This window comes from Xenopus laevis, chromosome 1S (genome assembly GCF_017654675.1).
Source record: "Xenopus laevis strain J_2021 chromosome 1S, Xenopus_laevis_v10.1, whole genome shotgun sequence".
Classification (NCBI taxonomy): Eukaryota; Metazoa; Chordata; class Amphibia; order Anura; family Pipidae; genus Xenopus; species Xenopus laevis.
The window spans coordinates 101,654,558-101,676,462 of NC_054372.1; the positions used below are offsets into that span (position 1 = coordinate 101,654,558).

Consider the following 21,905-nt stretch of genomic DNA (forward strand, 5'->3'; position numbering starts at 1 on the left):
CCTCTAATAAATCTTTAATAGTTTTTTCCCCATTCTAAAAAGAAGAAAAGAAATGAAATGCTAGGTGCGAATGAAAGCTAGCAACGGTCTTGTTCGCTCGCAAATTGTCTTCTACGCCTGTTAGTGAATTGGCGATATCCCGGCAGATGCGATTTCTGGCAAATTTTCACTAGCGTCGGCCACTTCGTCCTTTAGTAAATCTGCCCCTATGTGTCAGCACAAAAGCAGCAGCACCCTGTAGTTTCCCCCAAAGAACCATATACAGGCAGACAGCGCAGCTAGATAACAATACTGCCTAATTTACAAACAAAGACAGCATTTCATCTGGCTGCTGATTCACTAGACACACAATGAATGAGAGTTTTGGGGTGTGCCAGAGATGAAGCACACAGATACAAATACATTGACACACGTAAAGCAGGATAATCCTTTCTTGAATCACGAAAACAATTACAAAGTGGAAAAAGAATGAACAGATACTTAACCAGCATTCTAAATTAGTTAGATAAAAGTCCTTGGGGGTGGAGAAATACAAGAACAAACACTGATGATATTAGCAGACAATTCAGCCTATGTATTTCAGCAGGCAGATTTTAGTACCTGTGTGGCACTAGCCTAAAAAAAACATCAGATTAGAGCTGCAACAGGCTGTTGATGCAGTTGTTTCCTACAGAGTCTGCATATGTCCATAGTATGAGCCAATTGTTGGCCCAGGGATGCAAGAATCAGTGCAACCTGATCAGGCAAACATGTATGTTTACATAAAAATATCAGTGAACAAATAATACAAATCTGAAACAAGAACATGCATCTTAACTCCCTTATATGTGCCCCATTTGCAGAATATTAGAATGTTTGTTTTCCTGGAGAGCAGGAAGTTCAATACTGGCCACCGGGGGAGTAGAAATATACAAGGTTAAAAGCTTGCATGGAGGACACAGAACAGGTAGAACAACTTTCAGTGCGGAGCATGGCTCTTAAGGACACAAAGAAAAGTTATATGTATATAGAGACTTGCTCATCTTACATGTATTGCTATAAAAAATATTTGTAGTTTGGTAAGTTCTTAGACATCAGCACACAAATGGTTAACAACATTTGGATCATGTGAGATCATCATTTGTGCCGATGATCTCATAGGCTAAATCCTGTTACACAGTCTGTTAGCTTTTGTTATTGTGCATTGGTAGGTTGGGGCCGGCTATCCAGGGCCTTCATTGCACCGGAGAGGGATAAGTGCCCTTTATTCAGCACTGAACACACAGTCAGATAACTACCCATTTGATGTTTTGCTGCCAAAATCGCTTCTCAGAAACAAGCAACATCACGCAAGTTTTTACAAACCCCTCTTAATTGCAATTGCAGACTGGATCTATTATGCATAAAACTGAAATAGAGAAACCTGAACCATTTCGTATTTCCTATTTAAACAAACAATTATTTTTTTAATTATTTGCCTTATCTCAGTAATAAACAAAAATACATTGATTAAAATATTAGATATATTTAGCAGCTTAAAGTATTGTGCGCCACATATATTTCTCAAAAATATAAAGGTCTGCATTTTATGGCAAATAGTTATATACAAATACAGGGAGAAACTGTCAAATATGATAGGTAGTAAAGGGTTATCTGGTCAGTAGAGCTTACAACCGAATAGAGGAAAATTGGTACATTCACAGCAGCTTTAGATCACAGCCAGGAAGAATAGGTTTAAAGATGAAAGGTACCACGGTATGCATTTGCAGGAAGGCAAGTTCCCCATTTTAAAAGATCTGCAAACCTCAGAATAAGAATATGACTTGTCTGCAGTTAATTATTCCAAATAAAGGTTACGGTATGTCAATTTCATGACCAGTCTTCAAAACCCAGCAGGGTAGGTTCCATGCATGTAAGAAGGGTTATTACTCAAAAGACTCTTAAGTGAGCAGACTTATAAAGCTTCGTTATAAGTAAGCAAGTGTCATGAAAAATTTAGCTCATATCAACTCACTAGTCCATTGGATATTGCATAAACTGATCACATGTTGCTGACTATGTTGAACTGATCAAACCAATCAAACCTTTTCTCTTGATGATCAATTCCCACAATACATGTCCTGGGGATCACGGGCGGTTTTTCCTGTGCTCCCCTGCGTTGCACTTTCTTACGTTCAACAGCAGGGGAGCACAGGAGTAGCCACACTCAATTATTGTGAAGGGGGCTGTACTCACACAGACGCATGCAAACACCAAACGGAGATGGGACGCAGCATGTTGCATTTCACCTGCATTCGGTGCATACATGCATTTGTGTGAGTACAGCCCTCTTCACAACAATTGAGTGCTGCTGAATGGAAGAAAGCGCAACGCAGGGGAGCGCAGGAAAAAGTGCCCTAGGTCATGCTTGGTGCAAATGACTACATTGTATTACTAATCTTTAAATCAATGTATACTAGGGATGCACCAAATCCACTATTTGGGATCCAGCCGAATCCCCGAATCCTTGGTGAAAGATTCGGCCGAATACTGAATCCTTATCTGCATATGCAAATTAGTGGCAGGAAAGGAAAACATGGAAAAAAATTCTTCTTTTGTAACGAAAAGTCACGTGATTTTGCTACCCACCCCTAATTTACATATACAAATTAGGATTTGGATTCGGCCGAATCCGAATCCTGCTGAAAAAGGCCGAATCCCGAACCGAATTCTGGATTCGTGCATCCCTAATGTATACTGTACACTAAAGCGGGCCATACACAGTTACATTGGCCGTATCAATTTCTCGATGAAAATCGTCCAGATCAGGTCTGGACTGGGAGTCAAAATAGGCCCTGGCATTCCAAGTACACTGAGGCCCAAATAGTCCTCCAGCCCACTAAATAGTGACTGTCTATGGGAACTTACAGCAGCCCCTCTGGCATTTGCCAGAACCCACAGATTGCCAGTCCGGGCCTGGTCCCGATATCTATGCGACATGTTTGAAAATTGTGTATGGCCAGCTTAAAGGGGTTCTTCATCTTTAAATCAACTTTTAATATGATGTTGAGAATGATATTCAGACAATTTGCATTTGGTTTTCATCTTTTATTATTTGTATTTTTTTAATTATTTAGCTTTTTATTCAGCAGCTCTCCAGTTGCTAAAGTACAAATTGCCCTAGCAACCATGCACTGATTTGAAGAGACTGGAATATGAATAGAAGAGGGCCTGAATAGAAAGGCGAGTACTAAAAAATAACAATAGCAATAAATCTGAAGCCTTAGGGTAAGGCCACACAAGGAGATTGTTTTCTATAGTCGCCCGAAGTTGCCTCACTGGAGGCAACTTTGGGCGACTATTGAAAACGCATCGCCGGGTGTGCATTAATGCAGGCGACTTTTCATTGTAGCCTATGGGGAAAAACGCTGAGGCAGTTCGGGGAGATAGTCGCTCAAAAGACGAGGCTATTAGTCGCCAGGCGACAAAATCTCCCCGAATCTCCTTGTGTGGACTAGCCCTTAGAGTATTTGTTTTTTTGGGGTCAGTGACCCCCATCTGAAAGCTGGAAAAAGCCAGAAGAAGAAAGCAACTAATTAAAAAACTATATAAAAAAAAAAAAAGTAGACCAATTGGTGTACATACACCTCGTTGAGTTGGTAAAAATATAATTATCATGAAAGAAAGTGCCAACAATTAATTAATGGTGTCAGATAAATAACGTTCAAAGTCTAAGGGTAAGGTCACACTGGGCATTTCGGGGAGACGCCTTCCCCCACTATTGCGCTGGCGAAAAAGAAAAATTGCTGGCGCTAAGCACACACGCCGATTCATTTTCCGAAGTCGCCTAAAGTTTCCTCGTTAGGCGACTTCGGAAAACGAATCGCCGCATGTGCTTAGCGCCGGTGATTTTTCATTTTAGTCAGCGCAAGAGTGAGGGAAGGCGTTCAGGGAGATTGGTCGCCTCAAAGACGAGGCGATTAGTCGCCAGGCGATTAAACCCCCCCCCCGAAACGCCCAGTGTGACCTTACCCTAATACTCAGTTACAGTGAAAGGCAGCCCTGAAATATCCTAGACCAATCTAAAATTAGAAATAAAAAAAAAAATAAAAAAAGAGGATCAATGCAGAACGTCACTAATGGTCCCCATAGTTGCAAAGATTTTTGGGAATTGAACAATCGTGCATGTAACGATTTTTTGTCCAACATCTGTCAGAAAATTGATCGGCCAGTGAAACCTATCTATGTTTGCAGGGCCAATCAGGCAGCTCGTTTTTCTGGCTTCTACTAGACAATATCGCTTGAAATGGTCTTTTTAGTTGATGGACAAGTTGTACATTTAAACGATTGTTTTAAGCTTGGTCTAACGATAACGAAAATCTTTACATCTATGGCCAGTTTAAGGGTCTGGCCACACCAGCAGATTCTGGGGGGATTTAGTCGCCTGGTAACTAATCGTCTCTTCTTCGGGGCGACAATTTCTCCGAACTGCCTTCTGCTGGCAAAAATTAAAATTGCCTGGGGGGGGGAAGGCACACGTTGTGCTTCGTTTTCCGAAGTCGCCCGAAGTTTCCTCCAGCATTGGCTTTGCCGCACTTCGCCAGGCGTAGATTATGCAGGGCTGCGCAAATTCACAAAGTTCATTGGTGAAGGCGATTTTTCATTTTAGCCAGGCGGAAGGCAGTTCGGGGAGATTGCCCCGAAGAAGAGGCGATTCGTCGCCAGGCGACTAAATCTTCCCGAATCAGCTAGTGTGGCCAGACCCTAAATAGAAGAGTTGGCCAACTGAGAAAGAACAGTGCTATTCATTTCAGCAGGCAACAAACATAACAAGGAAGCTGGGAAATCACATATGTACAGTCATATAGCCTACAAGACATCTATGTTTTAAACAAGAACGCCTAAAAGTAAATTGCATTGTAAGTTATTGTCAGTAAGTGACAAGTTTTCACAACAAACCACACTGCCATTCATGTAGTTAAGATACGATTACATGTATTAGCATGCCTATGTCACATAGCTTATGTTTGCCATCATCCACCCTTGCTGGAGAGCTAGATCAAAAACATAAAATTTGCACAAAGAAAAGGAAAGTATAGAAATGGAGTAACTGATTCAAACCAGTACAGAAGGGGTAAGCCAGCTAATGTCAAACAGTAGTTTATGGTCTGACTCTACACAATTGAAGAGGACATTCAGTTGTAAACACTTAAGATAAGTAGATAAAAGGACTATAAAATAGTTCCGATTATACACAGTCTGCATGAGAAGGCCTTGTTGCAGTCCTGACTGCTATAATTACCACTGTTCCTACTTGTCACACATAGAGACACATTCATTAAAGCTCGAATTTCGAAATTCATGTGAGTTTTTTTATAGTTTTCTATTAAATTCAAATATACTCAAAATTATTTTGTAGAAAACTCAAAAATATTCTAACAGTGTTCATTTATTCAACCAGCAAAAGTAATTCGTATGCTACATAGCCTTCAGCCAGCATACATAAAATAAAAACAAGAATATGTCAATGTGTACAATTGAATCGCAGAGTACTACAATACATTTCTGGGGTTAGCCCTGCAAAACAGGTAAACATACTACACTGCAAAGTTGGTGATAATTAAAGAGTTCATATAGAACTTGCAGGGGAACAGGATTTTTCTCTTTGTTCCAGTACAGGACTCACAATTTAACAGACCTAACATACTTTGGTGCAGCCATAGTCTCACAAAACCCATTACTGTTTCCTGACTTCCCCACCCCCTGCCTGTGCCTCTCAAAATAACTTTCATATGTTGGTGCCTCTACCCTGGGGCATTAACCCTTCAATGACTTGTAGAAATAAAGCAGCCTCAAAATACATTTGGAAGTTACTTACTTTTATCAATATGACACTTACATTAGATAAATCTAGGAGGGATAACAACTTATAAACCAAATAACATGTAATTTTGCAGCTTCAAAAAAAACCTTTAAAAGAAGGTACTTATTACAAGACTTTTACGTAATATTATGCAGGGCTTTCTAGGTGCCCCCTAACAGTCTGGTATGATTAGCCCACCTGGCCATATTAATAAACTGCCCATAGCCAGCTCTTATGCAGGGCCCAAAGTAACATCTAGTCTGTTCAAAATTAAATGGATTTCAACCAGATATATATATATATATATATATATATATATATATATATATATATATATATATATATATATATATATATATATATATATATATATATATATATATATTATTTTTTTTTAAATATGTTTAGGTCACACCAGATGCCATCCAATCTGATGATCCACAATCACATACGATTAAACAGTATAGCTAGAAATCAAACAATACAAATCTGTTGGTGTGGCCAACATTAGACAAAGATATCATTGCTTCAGCTAAAAAATCTGTTCCAATAATTCTCCTAATAAATATGATATTTTTTAGAGGTAAGTCTCTATATCTGTATTGGATCTGATCACAGTAGCCTGGATCCCCTCCTCCAGGATCTGCCCACTGTGCTGTAGTGGTGACTTGGGTCAGGAAGGCTATGCCTACCATGCAGAAGTGATTGCCTGGAATAGAAAGGCTATGCCTGCCCTGTGTGTGCCCACCTTGCAGGGGTGTTGGCCTGTACTTTCCAGGCTGTATCTTCCTTGGAAAAGTGGTCACCTGTACTCACAAGGTAGTGCTCATGTTGCAGGAGAGTTCACCTGGACCAGAACGTGTGCAGTCATCCTGTAAGAGGTTGCATACACCTAGCACACGCCAATTTACAAAGGCCACCTGGACAAAAATGGCTGTGCACACTCTACAAAAGAGGCTACCTTAATCCTACAGATTGTGACCACCTTGCAAACATATTGCAGTAGACACCACCTGGACAAGACAGGTTATGGCAACCATGGTGGGAGAATAATTAAGATTTAGGGAGGAAAGAGATCGATTATATATAATTATAGGTAATGGAAAGCTTTTGTTTAAAAAATACGTTCACGGAAAAAAAAAATGTTCACCCTCAAACCAACAGACACCATCTGCACCTGAATGAAATGCAGCCTACACTTGACAGGGACTATCTAGAGAGAAAATGTAACCAGCTGTTGTCCTAGACCACTAGTCCAAGATGTTATGTAGCTGGTGTCTACAGTCTTTAAGCAATACATCCATTGCGAAATATGACCACACACTAGTTGCTAAAACATAGTTTAACAACCCAATAAGTATAAAAACCAATAAGTTCTGTGTACAAGAGATTTACAGTTGTTTAAATAAACACAGTATACTCATAAATTGTTTACGCTTTAAATGGCAAAGAAGGGAATGAATGTACTTACTTTACAGCCTTCCCAGGCCTTCCTCTCTTCTGTACCATCCTCCTGTAAGGGGGGGCGATACCAAATAGAGCAGGGTGTTTCCTTCACTCCCGCATCATAGTTCATGGGGAACTAGAATGCAGACTCGAGCAAAAGTATGCCACTCTGTAGCGAAGTTTTTTTTCTTTAGAAACCCAGAGCTTGTACTTCCACTTTATTCCACTCTGTCCCCTGGTCTGTTCCTCTCAGCAATCCAGTCAGCACTCCTCCCTTTAAAGGGGACATTTTACATAACCTTCATATTCAGATATATGATTAATCTTTCCTCAAACAATGAAATGATAAAGTTTTCAATGCATTTTACCTGCTAAAAGTGTCAGTCCATCAGAGCTGCAATGAGATCCTTTCAACGCAGAAGCTAGGCTGAAATGAGAGATGGGAGTGTCTGTTCATTCTCTCACAGGAAATGGTCACAGCACTGACTGACAGGCTGAACTCTGCTGTAGCTTGGAAAACCCCTCCCATCTCCCTGCCTGTGTGTGTGTGTCTGTTCCCAGTTTGCACAAAGCTGTCCTGTGCTGCTGCCTGATTTCTCTTTTTGGATTTGTGGATTCTGGCAGCTGTGAGAAATATATTTCTATATATATATAATATATTTCCCTATTTCCCTATAAGAACAGACACCTGCCAACTGAAAAACAGGTTGTTTCTGACACATATACACTCACTCACACATGCACTCACACAAGCAAACTCATGCACTCACACATGCACACGCATTCATGCACACTCACACATGCATACTCATGCACACACACTCATGCACTCACACATGCACACTTGACTCATCCATGTACGCAGACACACTCACACATACAAAATCACTCACACTTGCACATGCATACTCACTCATGCACACTCACTCATGTACACATGCACACTCACACAAGCAAACTCATGCACTCACACTCACGCATGCACACTCATTTATGCACACTCACACATGCACACTCACCCATGTACGCAGACACATACACAATCACTCACACTCACTCATGCACACTCACTCATGCACACTCACTCACACTCATGCACACTCACACATGCACACTCACACATGCACGCACACACAAATAACACAGACTAATTCACACATACATATGCATGCACACTCACACATACACACATGTACACTCACTCACCCATGTACATTTACCCACACACACATGCACACTCACAAATGCATACTCACTCACACATGCACACTCACTCACCCACACATGCACTCACCCACACACATGCATACTCACAAACACTCACGAACACTCACACATAAACACACACACATGCACACTCACACATTCACACACACGCAGACTCACTCGTACATACACAACATGCATGCACACTCGCACATACACACTGACTCATAAACACTCATATACACACTCACTCACACACGCACACTCACTTACACATAGAAAGAGACACCAATAGAATATTAAATAGATATCTCTTCCAATTACCTTGTGCCAAAGTGTTAACACTCAAACTTGCATTTCACAGGTTAAACATTTGGCACCGGTCCTGTGTTTTGCAGTTTATGACTATCTTATGATATTACTATTCCTATCTCTCTGCCTACAACTCGCCCAGTATTGTGCGTTTGCATTGTGTGACTGGCATGGAGTGTGTAAAACTTACAAGCAATTGTATAGTCAGGCACTGACTGCACAGAAAGAGTTAACAGCAGAATCCCCTTCATAGAAAGCTGAAGTGTCAATGTAAACAGAATGGGGGGGGGGTTAGCACAATCAGCAGGCAGACAGGAAAGCTCGTTGAAGTGCTCTTGGAGGCTCACTCACTAGCTGTAGTCTAAGTGCACGCACAATGTTTCTGGTGATGGAGGAGCTTGCTGGTTCAAGGAGTAAGCTGGGCAATGAGGATTGGAGCAGAACTTTTCACCCGGCTGGCTCCTTTGCACCAGTCTTGTGCACAGACGGAGCTGGGCGGGGACAAGCTCTGCAGCCCAGGACCCAGGAGTGATACTCCCATGCCTGCATGCCCAGTCCTGCTCAGTGGCTGCAGCTCGCTGAAAAAAATACAGAGAATATAAAAAAGGGAGCCGAAGGCCGCTCTGGCATTCTGTATAGATCTGAGCACAGGAAATGAGTAGAAAAGGAGGAGTGACTTAACAAATCAAGTGATTTCTAAGAAAGTGGACCCAAAAGGTATATAAAATGACACGTTATATTCAATTTTATTGCAAAAGGAATTGATTAAGCTAGAGGTAAAAAGTCCCCTTTACACATCTCAAGCACCAACTTTTCTTTTATTAACTAAACTATATTCTAACCAAATTCGCTGCCCTTTTCTTTAAAAACCCTTCTCCTTTCTTCTGACCCTTCCTTTACTCCTCTCACACCACTCACTGCCCCCTTCTTCTCTCTACTTCCCCCTCATATGTCTTTCTTCCTCCTATGTAAAGTCTGTTCGATCAGCTTCAGCTCTCTCCCCACCAACCACCTTCCCTCCTGCCTTACTTCCTCCACTGAACGTCATACACCGCAGACACTCCCACCCACAGGCGGCTCTGAGTCTTGGGGATTAAATGAACACTGTTCTTTTGTTCTATTTTTAGAACCAAGATGAAACCAAGGTCTTTTTTTAATTTATGTAATTATTTCTACAAAATTATCGTAACATTGGTTTTTTTTTTACTATTGTCATTTTTTTCATTTCCCAGAATGCCCTGTGTGAGGAAAGAGAGGGGTGGACTGTGGGTGTGGTTCACAGGGGGGTGAGTGTTTAAATGTTTGATAAGTCTTATGGTGGTTTAGCTTGATAAAGGCCCCAATGTGGGCCGAAACGTTGCTTACACGAGTGATGTTCAACAAAATTATTTGATCACAAGAATTTTTTCGAGTGCGGGTCCATTCTGAAGGTTGTATATTATGTTTGTCCACAGCACCCATTATTGATTTTTATATATATTTATATATATATATATATATATATATATATATATATATATATATAGGTGCTTTATAAATGTGTTGCTAATATACTAATAGAAATTAAGACAATACGCAAAAAGTATGTTCAGCACAAGACCTATTCGTTAAACTAATGCACAAAAGGGAGTTCACTGTCCCTTTATGCTCGCCACAAACTAAAAAAAAATCTGTTAGTTTGACATACTGGGCCAAATGGAGCTGGCCAATATTGTGACCCCTGGACCAAAGTTGCAAACCCATAGAGAAAGCAGGCATTGTTGATATCATCGCCTTAGGAAGGCCCCAATATATGGACCAATTAATGTATAATTCATTTTGTAGGTCCCGATAGTCAGTTTTTTGCAGCCAATGTTTAGCCAGGTTTTCTTATTTGGGACCAGGTTAAGTTTTCATCCACTAGATGGCATAACTGTTCAAGGTATTTTGTATGCAACACCTGCCAGTATGTTGCATTTAAATGTTTTGTGTCTTTTGTTAAGCAGAGAAGCTAACCTGGTTAGCTTGAGACTGGTTAAAAGGAGCCAAAAAGCCCTTCATGTGCAAGGCATGCAGCATAAAGCCTTCTGGTAAACTGAGCACATGCTATGGTCCATGTCTACCCGGATTTCACTTGGCTTTCATCATATAATTACAGAATACGTTTTAATAGGCACTTGTAAAGTTTAACTAATTTATGGAGTAAAGGAAAATCATAGGCTCTTAATGCAATTACTGTGGTCTTTTTCTTTTGCCTCATTAACTCAATGATGCTGCTAATTAATGAGGTCTACACAATTTGCTCATGAGTTGTGGACACCCTGGGTACCTCCTCTTTTTATAGCATTTCTGAGACCAGATAATATGTTATATGGCTGTCATGCCAAAGTTATCTATGTATGTACCACCTGATAAAATAACATACAGTAACCTGTACATCATTATGATTGCCACAGCTGTATTTGAATATGTCTTTATTTGTCAAGCAGAAACCCAAAACACACCGTATGTGCAACCAACATTTTGGGTGCCTGCTTCACAAATAAAGATATACAGCTGTGGCAATCATAATGATGTAAAATTTCTTGCAGGCAGCTACTGCAAATCATCTAATTAACAAATGGATGTAATGTGCAATGCAGCAAAAACATTGTAGTGGACATTCAAAATTGAACCTGTCCATCAGTGGAAAATACCAAACTTGCACTGAAAAGTGAATATGTTAAAATAATAAGAAGCCGAAGGGAAGTGAATACGCAAAATACAAATCTTTCATCATCTGCTCCAAAATGTATTTTACAGATGCTAAATAGCAACTGGCTTTACGTCCCTGCAACATAATTAGTAGGCAGATTGCATGTAAAGTATTTAAAAACTCTTCCCTCGTGTACAAACAAGTACACTGTACAGTTTTGAATACATTTTTGCCAGTTTTTCACAACCAAAAATTAAAATACTTTGAACTTGTTGAAGATGCATGTTACAATTTTTTTTCCTATGTTAGTTTTTGAAGGTATCTTATAAGTATCGATAAGAAAGAAAATGATCCACTGACATCGATATCTAAACACATCCTGCACAATTGCTATGTCATCAGTAAGAATTTTGTTTCTCGTTAAATGTTTATTCTTATATTAGGAGGAACAAAGATTGTAAAATCCCGTTACATGCAGATTGGCAAGAGCAAGGTTTCCAAGGTAAGTCATCTCAGAATCAGTACATTTATTGAGATACAGTATATTTCTGGACTCCAGATAATGATTGAAGGTGGACAGGGCAAAATGAATTACTTTTTATTGCAATGATGTACCATAACAGCTTTTATTGGAGACAAAATATGTCCCCTCCAGCAGCTGTTTAATTAACTTCAACTGCATTGGTAAATTTCTGTGGAGTAGAAAACTCAGTAGCTACCTGGATCAACCCTGTTTCATATTCATTGAGGGGGGAATTTCATGTCATGCCCATTGAATGCTTCAACTCAAAGAATGGTTGAAGTCCATGCTGATCCTGTTGGTAATTTCCCCATCAGTACTGATGTAGTAGATACAGCTCTCTGTAACAGTTTATGTCCTTGGTAGAAGCTAAACTTTTGCAAGTATGCTAGAAATTGCTATAATATTAGGAGTGGCAAAATCTACAGTTTGGTACATCTGAAAGAAAGAAATCACTGGTTAACTCAGCAACGCAAAAAGACCTGGACGTCCACGGAAGACAACAGTGGTGGATGAATAATTTCCATGGTGAAGAGAAACCACTTCACAACAGCCAAACAAGTGAACAACACTCTCCAGGAGGTAGGCATATCTATATCCAAGTCTACCATAAAGAGAAGACTGCATGAAAGTAAATACAGAGAGTGCACTGCAAGGTGCAAGCCAATCATAAACATCAAGAACAGAAAAACATCTAAAAGAGCCAGCACAGTTCTGGAAAAACATTCTTTGGACAGATGAAACCAAGATCAACCTCTAACAGAATGATGGCAATAAAAATGTATGGAGAAGGTGTGGAACAGCTCATGATCCAAAGCATACCACATATCTATAAAACATGGAGGAGGCAGTGTGATGGCTTGGACGTGCATGGCTGCCAGTGGCACTGGGACACTAGTGTTTATCCATGATGTGACACAGGACAGAAGCAGCTGAATGAATTCTGAGGTGTTCAAATCCAGCTAAATGCAGTCAAATTGATTGGGAGATATTTCATAATGACCCAAAAGTTCAAGACATCAGGCTGTCATCGCCAGCAAAGGGTTTTCAACCAAGTATTCGAAATGGACATTTTATTTTCAGTTTTTTAATTTGTACAATTTATTTTGAGCCCCTGAAATGAAGTGATTGTGTTAAAAAAGGCTTTAGTTCCTCACATTTCTATGCAATCTTTTTGGTTAACCCACTGAATTAAAGCTGGAAGTCTGCAGTTCAACTCAATCCATTCATTGTGGTAATGTACAGAACCAAAATTAGAAAAAAGTTGTATCTGTCCAAAGATTTATGGACCTAACTGTATAATGCAGTGTTGCCCTGCACTAGTAAAACTGCTGTGTTTGCTTCAGAAACACTATTATTGTTTATATAAATAAGCAGCTGTGTAGCAATGGGGCAGCCATTCAAAGGAGAAAAAGGCTCAAGTTACACAGCAGATAAGCTCTGTAGAACACAATGGTGTTATCTGTTATCCATTATTTATCCTGTGCCATATAGCCTTTTTTCGATTTCTGCTAATGCTACTCAGCAGCTTGTTTATATGTACTATAGTAGTGTTTCTGAAGCAAACAAGTCAATTTTACCAGGGCAGGGCAACACTACATGATATTTTCATTACTTTAAACACTTTCATTTTTTGGTGTTACTGTTCCTTTAATGAATGATTGCTGACAAACCATTTATTTATGAATGATTGCTGACAAACCCCAAAAGATAATGAATGATATACACATGGCTTTTCAGATGTCATTCTTGTAGGCACCACATATAACCCCTTACCTTATGTCTATTGCTCTTACAACACTAGCTGGTCGAACAGAGTTAATACATTTTAGTCCTAGAAAATGCAAACAGAAGACACATTTATTGATTTTATTCCATATTTACTGGATTGTGTGTAATGCAGGATGACTGGAGTTTTGTCTTTTGTGGGTTGATACGTGGGCCTATGAATTTGAACTTTACCTTGTGCCCACCAGGGTCTAAAGCATTTATGTAGTTCTTTACATACAGTAATTGGTAATTACATAGGCATAAACAACCTATAATTTGTCCAAATACACTCAAAATATGGATTGCAAGGAGGAAGGTAAAAACACTGGGTGTACCCTGGCTGGGCTTTATGCTCCTCCTTTTCAACAAATACACCAACCTGTGTGCCCACCAACTCTTTCTGCTGGGGGCATGGGTAGTACAGCTTGGTCGGGTGGTGCAGAAAATTCTTGGAAATGCAGAAGATTGGTTGCTTCTTTTTTCGAAATGTATTTGTATCTATTTAGTATTATGCCATTTCTGTTATTATACACATTACTGCAGGGGTGTCTAAAAGGTAGATGGGGATCTACCAGTAGACCTTTAGCTGGTGATCAGTAGATCTCAAGAAACTGTCAACAAACAGCTTGTCTTAATCACCCTCCTGTTACACGTTTTTCATTCAGATATTTATTACGTTATGGTTACATAAGAAATAGTTGTTTGTTTAATATAGTATTATATATTTTCTCATAAATCAATATTTCAAGCTGTCTACTCAAAGAGGCTTCCACCATACATTAAACCCACAGTGCTTACCGAATTGACACCGTAACCCGGGTGCCACTGCCCGAGTTAGATACATTCTTACCAAAAATTACTGTATGTAGAAGCGCATTCCGAGACACATGCGATCCTTGGCCTTAAAGGAGAACTAATCCCCCCTTAAAGAGAGTCCCCATCTGATAGCCCTCATTCACCCCCCTCCCACTTCCTCCCTGAAAAGTGCGCTGCTACATACTGTGATTTTTGGTAAGCCTGTCATTGTTTTTTGAAAAATGTGGCCTGAGCCATTCTTATAATGCCTCAAAGGCTTGCCATTGATTCAAGAAAAAAAAAAAAAAACAGTTGCAAAACTATATTCAAAACATATTCTTGCAAATATATGACAGAGTCAGCTTCACACTGGTAAAACTTTCCAAATATTTGGACATGATTAGTTTATTGCTTGGTGTAGAATACTACTTATCATGTGCTGAAATCAATGTTAAGCATGTGCACTGGGCACCTTCAGCCTCTATGTGCCTCTCTACATACTGAGAGTATCTATTTGGCAATCTCTGATTACTAGGGAAGATTTAACCTTTATAATTAGGCAGTAATTTGTGTGAAACACAAACAACAAATAGTTATTATTTTCATTAACAAATATATTAATATGAAACATATATGAAACAAATGAACACTTCTGAAGTTGTTTTCTTGTAAAATCTATATTGAAATGAAGAATTTGGGGTTGGCTATTGATCATTTTAAAGGGGTGGTTCACCTTTCAGTGAACATTTAGTATGTTATAGAATGCCCGATTCCTAGCAACTTTGCAATCCACTTCTGACTCTTTACAACTTTCAAATATGGGGCACTGACCCTGTCAGCTAATAACTATTCCTCTGTGAGGCTACAATATTACTGCTATTGTTACTTTTTATTAGTTATCTTTCTGTAGAGGCACTCAACTATTCATATTCCCATCTCTAGTTCAAGCCGCGGTCTGGTTACTATGGTAAATAAGACCCTAGCAACCAGATAGTTGCTGAAATACCAAACTTGAGATCTGCTACATATCATAAGAAAAACCATAAGAAATGAAGACCCATTGCATATGGTCTTAGAATATAAATGTCTACATCATACTAAAAGTTAATTTAAAGAACAATCCATTTAAAAACTAGCTATTGTACTAAGCATTGTATGAAACATTAGTGTTCCTTTAATAAGACATTAGGTGCTGAATTTAAAAATAAATTTGTTATAGCATCTATTATCAGAATGTTCAGGATGTGGTGTTTTCTGGATAAGGGATCTTGCCCTTACTCTCCATACCTCAAATAAACTAAAAATCTTTCAAACCTCAAATAAACCCAGTAGGAATGAATTTGCCACCAATATAAATCCATCAGCTTAGTCGGGATCAAGTACAAGTACTCTTTTGTTATTACAGAGAAAACAATTGGTTTTAAAAATGGTAATTATTTGCTTATAATGGAGTCTATGGTAGATGGCCTTCCCGTAATCCAGAGCTTTCTGAATGACGCATTTCCGTATAACAGATTCTATACCTGTACCACCATAAGAAGCACATGATGATGCCAGTCTATAAAGTCTTGTCCTCTTTTGGAATTGTATATATATAGTATATATTGTTTCCTTCTCTCTACCAGTTGGTTTCTCCTCTTCAGTCCTGGTCTCCTTTTTGGAAAAGAAATGTCATTTAATGCTACAAAACAGAGCGAGAATGGAATGTTGAGCTGGTTGCAGGTACAATGTCTTTGGATGTCTTGAGTGAGGTGATTGATAATGTTGACCTTTTTCTAAACTGTTGCCTCACCTTTTCACGGAACTCATCGGAGACATAATAGTACACAAAAGGATCTACATAACTGTTTAATGAGCTGATGGCCAAGCAGATCATGTAGACCGAATAAAGGTCACCATAGGTGTGAAGAAAATGCTCAGAGTAGTGAATGAGAAGTACCACATTGCTGGGTGTCAGTAAGACAATTATTATGACGAGAACCAGGGCCGTTAGTTTTAAAGCATAGCCATACTTTTCTTCATTTTGCATAAGCACACGGATAACAGATACATAGCAAAATATAATAATGATCAAAGTTAACAGGAAGCCTAACACAATGAGGCATACAAAGTAATAGAACATTTTGTCAATTTCCCAGCTGCCCCCAGTCATGTGACTTGTGTCTGCACTTTAGGAGAGAAATGCTTTCTGGCAGGCTGCTGTTTTTCCTTCTCAATGTAACTGAATGTGTCTCAGTGGGACATGGGTTTTTACTATTGAGTGTTGTTCTTAGATCTACCAGGCAGTTGTTATCTTGTGTTAGGGAGCTGTTATCTGGTTACCTTCCCATTGTTCTTTTGTTTGGCTGCTGGGGGGAAAAGGGAGGGGGATGATATCACTCTAACTTGCAGTAAAGAGTGATTGAAGTTTATCAGAGCACAAGTCACATGACTTGGGGCAGCTGGGAAATTGACAATATGTCTAGCCCCATGTCAGATTTCAAAATTGAATATAAAAAAATCAGTTTGCTCTTTTGAGAAATGTATTTCAGTGCAGAATTCTGCTGGAGCAGCACTATTAACTGATTCATTTTGAAAAAAAATTTTTTTCCCATGACAGTATCCCTTTAATAATATATTTTGCATGTTGTCTAAAAAATAAATGTTCCTATACTACCTGTCTCCAGCCTGCAACTGCCTTATAGTTGTCATGCTCTCTGATCTCAGCAACAAAAGCCTTATACACTGTGAGAATTTTCTTTTATAATTCTTATTTTGTATCTCGTTTTTTTTTTGTAGTCCCTATTCTATTTGTCTTCCAAACTACTGCCTGTTTGCTAGGAAAATGAAGCCCTAGCAACCAGCTTCAAAACGCATATGTAATCATCTTAGAATTATCTTAGCTCTCTATATTGTAATAAATGTTAATTATAACTCATTTAGAATCCTCCATCAGTAATTACATGTTCAGAATTACAGCAGAGCTGTGAAAGAATCCAGAAGTTTAATTGTTGTCTAGTTATGGTGTTTGGTTCCTTTACCTTCTTAATATCTCTTTCTAAGGGTAGGGACACACTGGGAGATTTAGTCGCCTGGCGACTAATCGCCGCGACTTTCCACGACCAATCTTCCCCGAATGCCTCCCCTCACTCTGCGCCTGGATAAAATGAAAAATCGCCTGCGCTAATCACACGCGGCGATTTGTTTTCCGGAGTCGCCCGAAGTTTCCTCGTGAGGCGATTTCGGAAAACGAATCGCCGTGTGTGATTAGCGCCGGCGACTTTTCATTTTATCCAGGCGCAGAGTGAGGGGAGGCATTCGGGGAGAAAAGTCGCTGCGATTAGTCGCCAGGCGACTAAATCTCCCCAAATCGCCCAGTGTGTCCCTACCCTTAAAGTGGATCTATCACATGCTAATCTAATAGACGTTAAACTACAAGTATATTTAGGTGTTTGTGTAATATAAGTGCCTGGAGGAATATGGACAGTTCCAGATCAGGGCAGGCTGTATGTTTCCAGCTTCACTCTGTTAGTGCACATAACCCTGCAGGGGAGACCAATGTGAAATACTGCTGATACTCAGCACCTAAGGGGTTAAGTTATTTGCTCTGCTAATGGAATATTGCCCTGGAATATAGCTGGCTTTGGAGCTCTACAGGTACTTCAAGGTATCACAGAGAAGTACCGATATGTAATAAAAACAATTATTACTCACTACAGTGAGTACTATTATTAAACTACAAAGACACAGATGTGGGGAAATAATGTATTCACAATCTGTACACGATAGCCCCCCGTTATACACAAGATTACTAGGGGAGACCCAGTTATAATAGCATGGAAAATAATCTATCTAAATAGTATAACTGTACAGTCACATACAACAGAAATGGAGTTTGTGAGAGATACATAAGATGGTGTTCTGGCATGTTTTAAGTTTAGCTATTTAAGGTATGTCCCAGCTGGAACCCAGTTCACACAAAAACTTAAGTTATTTTGTGTTCTAAGGAGGGAGCCCTGGATCTTAAAGCTTTCAATTACCACATTACTACCCACAGCATCATTCAATACTACTCCACAATCAGAGAGAAGAGAGGGGACAGTAAATGCTACTGTAGAGGATAATAACCTGGATAGGGAAACTACAAAGAGAATGTTAAATGTACTTCTGAGAGAAGTTGGCTTTCTGCTACATCATAGTCGCTTGTGGCTAAAGAGTCGCCCCAGAGAATAACCAGGAACAGTGGAGCAGAGAAAACACATACATGCCATAAAGATCCCATGGTATTAATGGTCTGCTCAGGGCTACACCAAAAAGGATGCTGTTTTTGACCAGATTAGGCACGACTTCCCACCACATGAATTTCGCTAACGGAAACACAGAAAGGAACTGTAGATGTGCAGGCGAGGGGGAGGGAGGAGAGCCAATGTGCACCAGATGTTAGCTGATCCTATAAGGAGAAAGTAAGGGACACTGCTAGGACACTAAGACTGGATATTAGGCTTTAGCCTTTTCATCTTGGGACAAAACAAGGACGTTTGTTTTCTGCCAAAAAATAATTTTAACGATTACAAGAGAGAAAAAAATAGGTTGAATATGTTTGATGGCAGTGCAGTGACACGAAACGCGCTGTTTTTACCAGTGTATCATTATGTGTTAATAAAAGTTTTTTTACCTACATCTCAAGAATAAGTGATTCTTCTTAAAAGACTGCAGTGTGTGCCGCCACAATGATTGGTGTGTGTTGGAGTGCTAAGCAAAGCAGGCTACCACCTTGTTCATCCTAAAAGCATTCCATGGGTCACCACCATTCATCCCAAATGACACCCCTTTTGCATTTTGCTCAGCCAAACTCAGGCCACATAATGAGAGAGGCACAAGTCACATCCATTTTGGTGCAAACAATTTCTCCTATGAGTAAAACTGCCAGGGAATGCTTTAATTCTTTGTTTTGCACTTTGGCCCTTGCAGCCTGTTTATAAATGATCCCTATAGAGTCATAGCTGGTTACAACAGTTGTCGGTAAAGTAAGAATAGTACCAGTCAATCTAGATATACATGTATTTATTTTACATGGTGCCTTGCTTGGTTCCTCGTGTTGTGTAAACTTCACTTTGAGCACATTAATATCCATTGTGCAGAACAAAGAGAAACACTTGTTCTTCTGTTCATAAGTGGTAATAATAAGGGTCTACCCCAGCAACTACAGCAAAATGTGTATATAGATGGTAAGCACTCCTAAAGTGATTTATTGCATATTTAGTGATTCTTATGTTTTGGTTTGGTCAAGGGAGGCCATTGAACTGGTATATATGCCGGTAATCATTTTATGTTTGGAATTTCACAGTGATTGCCAGGGTATTTACATATAATTATTTACTGGTAAACATACATACATACACAGTATAGATGGATGCAGGGGAAAGTGCAGCACACTGCAAAAACTGCAAGTGACCCCTTTGCCTGTTGCACACATCATTATGTCAGTTTACCCCACGCAAAAAAAAAAATCAAACATGTTTCCTTTATTAGGTCACTTTGCTAACATGTTGCGATAAGACGCTTAAAAATATAACTACAAGATCCCTTTTCTTATACAGGGAAGCCTGATATAGGGGACCTGTCACCCAAAATAATTATTCAAAATCCTATTTTATCACATTAGTCAAGCAAAATGAATTTTAATTACACTGTATAAATTATTTGAATCTTGTTTCCTCCAGTCTGGGAATTCATATTTATAGCAAGCAGGCTGGAGCCATTTTGTGGACACTGTTATTAAGACAAGCCTTGTATCATCTCAGAATCTTATTTGTGCACCAGAATGGGGGACCCGATGTCCATCCCCATGCCCTGGCTACACAATTAAATGGTTAACAGAACAGGGGGGAATGTGGGGAGAGCAGTGACATCAAGGAAGTGCTGAATGAAAAGTGAAAGTAATTGTCTGTCCCGCCTCTATGCCCAGGACATAGAGGAGGGGCAGACGATATTTGATTGAAAGCTGAAATTATTAAATGAGTTTACAACAGCTATGAATGCTTTAATAAAAAATAGAAATTGTTTTTTAAGTTTAATTGTATTATACAGCTTTTTGTGTCTGGGTGACAGGTTTGCTTTAAGCAACATTAGTAATTTTCCTATGTGAGGCAGAGACGATTTCACCATTATTAGGTCACCAGTGGCGTAACTACCGGGGGAGCAGGGGGTGCGATTGGGCCAGGGCCCGCACCCCCTCAGGGCCCCCCGGCAGCTCACGCGCCACGATTCCCAGCGGTTCCGGGTGTACGGCCGGCGGTTCCGGGTATACGGAGGGGGGCGGGGGGCCCAGTAGCGCGTCCTGCCCCGCCCCCCCTCTAGTTACGTCACTGTAGGTCACTTTAACTCCTGCATGAGATTAACACTTTACTCAAGAAAAGAAGAGGATTTGCTTGCTTCTGTACTGTAATGGGGGGATTTTGTACAGAAACATTTTTAACGTATTCTGAGGAGCAGACCATCAGGGATACTGTGGGTGTTATTCCAGACCAAGGGGCTTTAAACGAAAATTAAGCCAGTGTGTGTATGGAAAAAGATATGTGTGAGCTAACCATCCCATTATATCCCTTAAAACCTAATGCTTTATGGGGTGAGCCACAACCATGCAGGACTGGGTGCAAACTTAGACAAGATCATTAGTGCACAGAGGCCTGGTAAATAAATGGAGTATGGACACATCTGTAGGGACCAAGGGAAATGCTTATTTTATTTTAATTCAGCCATTGGTCTTTTCACTACATCATATTACCACTCCCCTACAAATCCCTTGAAGGGAAGCATTCCCTTTAATATGCAGCTGTAAATGTAATGTCACCACTAATCACTCCATGAATCCGCCACTATCTATGATACACATCCAAAAATATTCTATTACAGGTATGGTATCTGTTATTCAGAATGCTTGGGACCTGTGGTTTTCCGAATAACGGATCTTTCCATAATTTATATCTTCATAGAAAATTGTCAATTTGAAATTAACCCAATAGGCTGGTGTTGCTTCCAATGAGGATTAATTATATCTTAATTTGAATCAAATACAAGCTCCAGTGTTATTATTAAAGAGAAAACAGAAACATTTTAAAAATCTTGATTATTTGATTATAATGGACTCTATGCGAGACAGCCTTTCCGTAATTCGGAGCTTTCTGGATAATGGGTTTCTGGATAATGAATCCCATACCTGTATTAAAATTCATTCTTCAAGCATCATATTTTGGTAATTTTCACTGTAGTGAAACTGACTGCAGGATTGCTGTATGAAGGAATATTGTGCATGCATAATATGTTACCATCAGTAAAAATGCATAATATGCTAATGCTATATGTATACACCTCTATAAACA

General features: G+C 39.5%; 1 protein-coding gene across 10 annotated transcripts in view; it reads right to left on the bottom strand.

Annotated features, from left to right (window-relative positions):
• The window catches only part of myo9b.S (myosin IXB S homeolog), an 86,185-nt gene extending 78,391 nt beyond the window's left edge, over positions 1-7,794 (bottom strand). For 3 of the 10 annotated variants that reach the window (XM_041580020.1, XM_041580017.1, XM_041580014.1), the window contains exon 1: positions 7,293-7,738. The gene's annotated coding sequence lies outside the window, so the exon portion shown is untranslated. Of the gene's footprint in view, positions 1-7,292 lie in introns of all 10 variants that reach the window. The other 7 variants (XM_041580016.1, XM_041580021.1, XM_018239892.2 and 4 more) reach the window with 6 other exon arrangements.
• Between the last annotated feature and the right edge of the window lie 14,111 nt (positions 7,795-21,905).